The 8,037-nt window shown below is 40.0% G+C and overlaps 1 protein-coding gene across 4 annotated transcripts in view; it reads left to right on the top strand.

Moving 5' to 3' along the window:
* Nucleotides 1-8,037, top strand: part of LOC107562530 (zinc finger protein 536-like) — a 207,366-nt gene that overhangs the window by 69,402 nt on the left and 129,927 nt on the right. For all 4 annotated transcript variants that reach the window (XM_016247158.1, XM_016247159.1, XM_016247160.1 and 1 more), the window contains exon 3: nucleotides 3,296-3,410. The gene's annotated coding sequence lies outside the window, so the exon portion shown is untranslated. The remainder of the gene's footprint in view (nucleotides 1-3,295; nucleotides 3,411-8,037) is intronic.

Genomic DNA, 8,037 nt, shown 5'->3' with positions numbered 1-8,037 from the left:
TGTGACTTGACTAGACTCATGAATATCAGCTGTGACTTGACCAGACTCAGGATAATAAACTGTGACTCGATTTGACTCATGACGATCAACTGTGACTAGACTCGACTCAGGAAGATCAACTGTGACTAGACTTGACTCATGATAATGAAGATTAGCTGTGGCTTGATTGAACTCAGGAGGAACAGCTGTGACTAGACTTGACTCATGACGATCCCCTCAGAGGTTGATTTATGCCATCGCAGAAAAACTCTATCAATAGACAGTCTGGTAACTCAGAATAGCGAGCGATGGCTAAAAACTCTGGATATGGCTCATAAATCCAGGAAAACAGGCAAAGGTCAGAAACCGCAAAAACAGGCAAGGCAAAACAGGGAAAACACGGAGACTCGGAAAGTGGTACAGGCTAAACAATACTCAGCAGAGAAAGGTGGTTAGAGTGGGTGTTATATAGTGAGTGAGGTGATTAGAAACAGCTGTGTGCAATGAGTGCAATCAGTGCAGTGTGCAAATCGTGCAAAGAATGATGGGATATGTAGTCCGGGGTGCTATGCAACAGTTTGTGTTGTGCGAGAGTCAATGTAATGGAAAGGGTGACCTCTGGTGGTGAATAAACGGAAGTCCATGGACCGAATTCGTGACAATTAGCATATGCAAAATAATATAATATTCTCAATGAAAAGCTTACAATGGAAGAAAGAAAGAAAATATTTAAGCTATATTTACGGCTAACGGAACTATAATGAAGCATTTTTATTTTTGCACTTAATGCTGTTTCTTTCGGCTGCCCCAGCCGGGCTTAACATGTATATAATAAACCATCTGAATGTAAAATACTCCGCTGCGATCTATGGCATATTAATCAGCATATTTAATGAGCGACTGCTAATAAAGGGGCTGGACAAAAGCAAAGTGTGCAAAAAGCTATGTGCATATGAGAGACACCTATGGATTGATCAGCCTCTTAATTCTATTTTAACAAATAGTTCAGGAGTCTTGGACGGCGACGTGGGAACATGACTAGGATAATAAGCATCATGGAAGCTAATCAGATTTCTAAGAGGAATTGATTGTTGGTTTTGCAGAAAGAGCAGAAGAAGGCTTGACAATAAGCTGAAATTTAAGTGTTAATTTTTATGCTAATCTTCCAGCAATCTCCACGTGATGCAATTTGCTCCCCTGCTCCGCAGATATGAAATTGTCCTGCTCACAGAGAAAATGTCAGCTTGCCAGACCCTGAAAGCTTGTAATTTATTAGGTATGTTTCTATTAGTATGTGTCACACTTGTTAGCCAGCCTCTCTCTCTCTCTCATGCACACTTGTGCACATGCAAACTCCCATACTCAGACTAGCGCTCCATGTGTGTACTGCTCAGCCTTAAAGAGCGTCTCAGCTCAGTGGCTGTAGCACCAGGGCATTAATGTATTATCATATATCGGGTGGTCCTTGCCCTGCGGACAAAAGGCTGTTTAATACAATTTAATGACATTCCCTAGCAGGAGGGAGAAAAGGGGGAAAGAAAGGACAAACCCCAGATTAAATTAGCATTTGTGGTTCTTATAGTTCACCCATGCAAAACTTAGCAAAATAAGCGCTATGACTCCACCCCCTACAACCCCCATTTCTTTTTTTCCCCCTGTTGTCTCTATATGAAAAAGAGCGGCAGCATAGTATGGAAGTTAAAGTAAGAGTTGAGGAGGATGAACTGAAGACAACACAGGTTGCAGATCATAACCTGTCAGTGACGCTCATGTTCCCCAAAGGCCACAGCATGATTGATTTTCTGTGTGGCGCAGTGATGTCATCCATAAGGGTTGCGAGGAGCTGACAGCCGATGCGTTTAGGCATCTCTGTGGCCGTGCCGTTTACCGACACAGGTTTCTTTGTCTTCATCTGTCTCTGCCTCACTTTACACATCTCTATCTCTCTTCTTTCCATCCTCTCTCTCTCAAGCACACACCCTCCCCTCATTTCCTCCCTGTTTGTGTTGTTTAAGGAAGCCAGTGCCGGGCATCCAGTGTTACACTCAGCATACTCCGTGTAGTAGGTTTGGATGCAATTCACATATAGGTCAATTAAATGCGCCAACATCTGCTCTCTTCTAACCATTTGCATACAGTATTCATATGTTAATGATGTCCCTTGTTTTCTGTGGGTATGTTTGTGTGTGTGTTTTTCCCTTCCTCCCCTCCTCCCTGTCTCTTTGTGGAGAAAAAAAAATAATAATAATAATTCAGATAGAACATTTTTGGATTCAAACTGCTTCATGTGGCGACTCCAAACCGGATAGTGCCGTCCTATTTTTATTTCCTCTCCCTCTCTCACTCGCTGAAAGCAGAAACTCCTTTACTGCGAGCGGCGGGCTTGTTCAGCTGCCATTGGCCCTGATTTGAACAAGAATCCTTCCACTGTAGCTGCAAAGGAAGTCCTTGCCTTTGGAAAGCAGCTTAACGCCTTATAAATCAGTGATGAGGCAGATGGACCAGCGATAATCTATTTAGAATGCCTCACAGCAAATATTGCCGTACAGATGATTAGAGATTGAGCTATTTTAACTCGGCCTTCTCCGCCCTCTCAGCAAATCTTCTGCTTCTGTGAATGATTTAAATTGGAGAATTTCTTCTTTTCCCCCTGCTTTTCCTCCCTAAATATATCTGTGTTTTCGAAGCGCTTGCACGGGGGAAATAAAGTGGTGAAGTGTACATGTTTTACGCTGCCATTTTCTTGGCAGGCTTCAATGGCGTGGCATGGAACAAAGAGAGCAGGGAGATGGGCCCGAGCCAACAGGCTAATGACAAAACGCACACTTCTTAACCCAATATTAGTAGGAGGACGCAGCAGTATGTGAGGGCTGAAGCCACACCGGAGGCCCCCCGTTTTGCTTTGGTGGTCGATAGGTCCCGATTTAGCACGAGGCCACAGAAGACGGGCTGGACGATGAATGGATAGAGAGAGAGAGAGAAGGAGGGAGGGCAGAGTGCGAAAATGAAGTGGAGGTTGTCAGATGTGGCAGCTGCTTGGAATCCTGATAAATATAAGTCCTTATTGATCGGCTGAAAATGAAAGATCCCAGAGTGGCGTGCAGTATTTAGCTTCTTGTCTGCCGAGCGCATCAGCGGTGGCCTTGCCTCGCTGGGATAGATTTTCAGCGGCGCTCTGAGACACGGCTTTGATTTCATCTTTAACCTTTTTTGGCTGCTTTTCCTTGACCTCTGCGCCACTGCTGTGATTCAGTGAATTTGTTACATTTGGCCTGACATCCTCTCTCCATCTCTCTCTTTCTTTTGTTGCTGACAGAGTAAAGACTCATCGCCGCTGTCATCGCTTGTTGCCGTACAGACTCAGTGGCGGGGTGAGTCACGGACTCTTCAACCTGACGGGCCCCGGACCAGTATGCAGTTAGAGTGATCAGGTAAGTGAACATTCACCTCACGGCCCTTACTTCGGTAGTTGTAATGCGACACCGCTCCTGGACCAGACATACATTTAGCCCGCTGATACCAGATCTGTGCGCTTGAGTGGTCCTTATATAAGATGTGAAGCATACTCACTTACCCGCTGGTCTCAAATCATCAGTGTCAGGATGAGATTAACTGATCCCAGAGTCTGATCCCTAACAGACAGTCCATTTGAAGTGGCATGTTTTGTGCTGAACAGTTGTAATCTTCTCCTGCGATGTGTCTTTAAGCCGAACACCTAAATGACATATAAAAGCCCAATTTAGAGCAATTGCTTCTCCAATTTGCTCTTCTATCTGGTTCAAGCCTTTTCAGTGATATGTTTCATGTGTGGCTATCATGAATGTTCTTTTAGATCTCAATACATATAAAAAATATTATAAGATAGATAACTAGAAGATTTTGAGATAAAGTTTGGTTACATGTATGTTTTCTCTAGCAGTGGTTTGTATGTCAGTTTCATTAAATCCAATTATTTTTTAAATAAATTTTATTATCAAAATTTACAAAATTATAATATTACAAAATTACAGTAACAATTAGTGGTCAACTGATATATCGCTAAGGCCGATATATCGGCCGATATTTGGCATTTTTCAAATATCGGCATTGGCCGATAAGTTTTTCTGTTTGGCCGATGTGTTCGAGGCGGGTTCAAAAATGTGTTTTTTATTTTGATGGCAGCCGCAGCGCCTGAGTGCTCACATTCTCACATTCTCCCACTTGTTCACTGTCGTCGTTCATTTCTGTCTAATATGGATAGAAGTCTATCTAATAATCAGATAGAACTGTTAAACAAAGGAATTAAAATGTATACAAAAAAGTATTATAACGATTGATTTAATATTATTAGTAATAAAAAGGCACACATTATAATACTTTCTCATTTGCCGTCAGCATTCAGCAAACACACATTTATATCATTGAAACAAATCTTTGAATGACTAATGAACATTTAATTTAACAAACCTTGCAGACTTATTCTAATCTAGTTGAGATCTTGTGAAGTGTGCATTTGTATCCTGCATGATCGCGTGTTCTCTGGGTGACAGTCGATCCGTGCAAATTGAACGCTGACAGGAGGAGAGTTCAGCTTCACTGGAGACGATCGACAAACTTTAAACTAGTGATTTCAAATTATGCTGCGCTTTATGCATTTGCCCACTGTCATATTCATGTCATTTTCATTGCGTGCTGTATGTAAAATGAGTGTTACCTTGGCTTTATTTGAAAAAAACAAACAAACAAAAGATTCACACAAACTTCCCAGAATACTGAGTGCCCTGTTGTTGTTTTTTTATTAGATTTTTATTAAATATTTATTTATTTGTGAAAAATGCTTTGTCTTCTAAAGTATAAGTATGTTTATTTTACACAATTATTTTTAATCCATTTTCAAATGATTTCAAATTTCTTAAATATAAATTAAAATAAATAAAATTATATCGGCTTTATATCGGCCACGCTGCTTTACAAGATATCGGCATTGGCTGTCAAAAAGCCCGTATCGGTCGACCACTAGTAACAATATGACATAGGACCTACACTAATTTTTCAAGGTGTTTTTTTTTTCATAATATTAGTACTTTTATTCAGGACACATTAAATTTGATCAAAAGTGACAGTGAAGACAAAATATTTCACATAAAAGCGTTCAAACTTTCTATTCATCAAATAATCCTGGAAAAGTGTATTACAGTTTCCACAAAAATAATAAGCAGCACAAGGACCCCATATTAGAATGATTTCTGAAGGATTGTGATTTCTGAAATGATTTCTTAAAGACTGGAGTAATAGCTGCTGAAAATTCAGCTTTGCCATCACAGGAATAAATTACATTTCAAAATGTATTAAAATAGAAAACAGTTATTTTTAAATTGTAATAACATTTCACTATAATACTGTTTTTACTGTATTTATATTTAAATAACTTATTTAAATAAGAGACTTCTTTCAAAGACATCAAAAACAATCATAACTAATCTTAAACTTTTGAACGGTAGTGTATATTAAGTGTTCTCAGTATACATTTTCCCCATATTTGTCAGGTCAGGGTAAGTTTGTAATGTTTTAAATGTTGTAAATCTATTCTGTTTATTAATTAAAATATTTGTATATTTTTAATTATAATAAATTGTTTTACTGTGTTTCTTTGCTTAATTAATGACAGATTTTATTGGGACAGCTTACCTCATATACTGTGATGAAAAGCCTGGTTTTTTGGAAAAATGAATACATAAACTGACTTTAAATAATATAACCAGCCTGAGAAATAATCACCTGGGTGAAAATTGTGATTAAAATCTTCATGCATTTTATTGCATTTTGCATATTTGGGTTTAAAAAAGTGTGATCTTTAAATCAAAATCAAGAATGAAAAGATGCAGTAATGATTTACATTTTTCAAATTTTTTAAGGGGAAATAAGGGGTAAAAGCAGCCTAAGAATAAAAAGTCTCCTCCTCCTCCTCTTCCTGAACAATGCTCCAGCACACTTTTAGATATATTATAAATCCCCCTATGAGAGAGCCTGCAACAGCTGTTGGCAGACATACTAGATATGAGAATAGCAGCCTAGGATGAACGAGCATTAAAAATTAATATGCTATTTAGCCTAGGTGTATTTTAGGTATTTGACATTTTCATGTCCGGGACAGACTCAATTTATTAATAGTACAGAAAATAAAAATAAATAAATAAAAATAGAAAAAAGATTGTGAAGGGGTGTTAGAGAGCTGTAAGCGTAGGCTGCCTTTTTTAATATATTTTTTTTATGGTCACCCTTTCATTCAGTAATGATAGGTGTTAAGACATTGTCTATGGAGGAGACTGGAACCCATTATGGGCATGGTAATAATTAGCACATAGCACAAAGGGAACCGTTTGCCTCGTAAGCCTCTGCTTAATGCTTATTTGTTGTATTGTTTTGCGAATTTTATTTCTATTTCTATTGTTTTTTTGGTGTTTTTTCCTTCTCTTTTGTGTTTTGTTGAATGGTTAAAGGAACGTTGTGTGTGTGTGTGTGTGTGTGTGTGTGTGTGTGTGTGTTTGTGTGTGTGTGTGTGTGTGTGTGTGTTTGTAGATGAGACAGTGAAAGTGGAAATCCCAGCTTCAGTTGTGATTAATTACTAATACTCCCTCAGAACATCTCTCTATCCCTGACTATCTAATCACACTGAAATCTAAGACATGTCCTGAGAGGAGAAGAGATGACAGGACTACGTGGACCATCTTTCTCTCTTCATTGTAACTTTATCAATCTTACTATCTTGCTTCATTTTACTTAAAGGAACAGTTCACCCCAAAATGAATAATTTACTCACCCTCTTGTTTTTATGTTTTTTTTTAACACATATGACTTTCTTTCTTCTGTAGGGAGTTATTTATATCAGAATGTTCCATAGATTCCATACATTGACCACAGCTGTCAAGCAAGATTTTCAGTGAATAGTGAATTTCAGTACAATCAGTACATTTCAGTCTGTTCTTCACACAAAGCTATTTTATAGAATGCAGCATTTGGGTTCCGGAATTTAAAATCCCATTCATTTTGTTTTTAACGTTAACTTAAACGATAACATTTGAAGACAGGCCTATTGTGAGCTAGGAGTTTGTTCATTAATAGTATATGGTTTTGATGAAGACATCAACTTTATTTTAAAATAACCATTAGCATAATAATTTTTATAATTATTGGCATCATTTCTGGTGAAAAACAACATAACGTCTCTAGGTTACGTATGTAACCATGGTTCCCCGAGGGAACGAAACGCTGCGTTCGAAGTTGCTTTGGGAACGCCCCTGCGTGATCGCTTTCTGAAGCACGTGTCAAATCAGTCCAATGGAGTAGCAAGACGTCACGAGCGGGGTGACGTAAGCACCAGAAAGTATAAAAAAGCATCCGGCAGAGCGCAAACCAGCTTCGATGAAGTAGCGCCTGGAGGGATGCAGGGAGTATGGCAAAGAGACGCAGCATTCCCTCGGGGAACCATGGTTACATACGTAACCTAGAGACGTTCCCCTTCAGGAACTTGAGCTGCGTCGAAGTCACTTTGGGAACGAGAATACCCACTGCACCATACTACCAAGTCCCTGCCAGTGTGTGTATCTTGCGAGCACATCACGAAGAGAGAACTTTGGAACCTGGGGTAGATGCCAGGTCTAGGTTGTAAAAACGGACAAAAGTGTGCGGAGAGGACCAGCACACCGCAGCACAAACGTCCTGCAAGGCCACACCCAAGTTGAAAGCCTTGGAGGCCGCCATACTCCTGGTCGAGTGCGCTCTGACCCCCATAGGGGACGGGAGGCCAGAGGACTCATAGGCTAGTGAGATGGCCTCGACCACCCACCTACTCATAGTCTGCTTGGCCACCAGAGATCCTTTCTTTGGCGGACCAAAACAAACAAAAAGCTGATCTGCCTTACGCCACGGGGCAGCTCTGTGTGCGTAAGCGTCCAGTGCTCGAACTGGACAGAGCAGATTAAGCCTTTCTTGGCCTACTTCCTGGAACGGAGGAGGACAGAATGCCTGAAGTACTATGGGCCCTGGTGAAGAAGTGGGCACCTTAGGGACATACCCGGC

The sequence above is a fragment of the Sinocyclocheilus grahami genome, unplaced genomic scaffold (assembly GCF_001515645.1).
Source record: "Sinocyclocheilus grahami isolate Dianchi unplaced genomic scaffold, SAMN03320097.WGS_v1.1 scaffold827.1, whole genome shotgun sequence".
NCBI classification, from domain to species: domain Eukaryota; kingdom Metazoa; phylum Chordata; class Actinopteri; order Cypriniformes; family Cyprinidae; genus Sinocyclocheilus; species Sinocyclocheilus grahami.
Note: the sequence above shows the minus strand (reverse complement) of the source record. Positions and strands in the feature narration are given on the sequence as shown.